Raw genomic sequence first — 1,166 nt, 5'->3', positions numbered from 1 at the left:
TAGGGAACAAGGGCAATTATCAATTTCCTCCCTTTGTGGGAACCCTTCCAAAAGTAATGGAAGAAGAAACTTAGAGGTCACTAAAGTAATTAGGATTGTTAAAACTCAGAAAGACAAAAAGGTCAAAGTGAGGAAGATGAGCATACTTCATCTTCCTTAGGACCACTGACCCAATTCAAGACCACCGACTCAATTCAGGACACACACTATGCATGCTTAATGACATGTAAGCTCATTTCCATACGAAGCGGAGAATGGGAGGTGTTAATGCTATGAATATGCATTTGTGTTTTGGATATTCATAATATTTGGAAATAAAAGGTATCATGTTTGCTTGTATCGGGGCCCTGCGTCTTGGGGAGCTATCCCACGCAGTGCCTGGCACCAAATAAAACATACACTTTCTAACTCTGAACTGTTAGAGAGTTTTTCTCCATCTCAGTTGGATATCGGCATTAGATCGATATTCACATTTTGGTAAATCATTACTACAAATATGACCCAATGTAACCAAGTATACCTGTTAATCAGGTAACCTCTTAGACCTTCCATTGTCTCACACTTCTTTATGACTGAGCCTAAAACCAAAATCTGAAATTGTTTTCCAGTATTATGTGGACTATGTAGAATCTAAACTGAAGAATCAAAACATTCCACCCTTTTCAAGCATACAAGCAGTGGCATGTGTGCCAAATGGCTGGTATGGCTATTTAGCAAGGCACTGTGAATCCCAGAATGTTCTGAGCTGGAAGGGACCTACAAGGATGACAGAATCACAGAATTCTTAGGTGTTGAGCTTGGATGGGATACCCTTCCTTGTCGGACCAGAGTAAAAGAGCAGAGGAGGCTGCTGTTCTGCTAAGTTCTTTATTTCATAGTCTCATAGCTTTCTTGAAGGCACAGTGCAAGGGGGTTACATGATAAAGCCAAGCAGCAACAGCAAACAGCAGGCAGAAAACAGCTTCTTCTTCTAATTCTAGTTTCTTCTATATTCTCTTTATTTTTTCTTAGTGTGGATTATATTTAATTGACCAATAAGATTAGCACACAATTCTAGTTTTCTTAATCTATCCTGGTCTAACAGTCATAAGTCTTACACAAGTGTTACATAGGCATTACACAGATTTGCACATACAGTTTCTACTGTTATTGTTTATGTAAACACT

At 38.9% G+C, this 1,166-nt stretch overlaps 1 protein-coding gene across 1 annotated transcript in view; it reads left to right on the top strand.

Annotated features, from left to right (window-relative positions):
• Window positions 1-1,166, top strand: part of ZC3H15 (zinc finger CCCH-type containing 15) — a 21,449-nt gene that overhangs the window by 6,735 nt on the left and 13,548 nt on the right. The window lies entirely within an intron of this gene.

The sequence above is a fragment of the Corvus brachyrhynchos genome, unplaced genomic scaffold (assembly GCF_000691975.1).
Source record: "Corvus brachyrhynchos isolate BGI_N302 unplaced genomic scaffold, ASM69197v1 scaffold370, whole genome shotgun sequence".
NCBI lineage: Eukaryota > Metazoa > Chordata > Aves > Passeriformes > Corvidae > Corvus > Corvus brachyrhynchos.
This window is presented reverse-complemented; position numbering and strand designations above follow the sequence as displayed.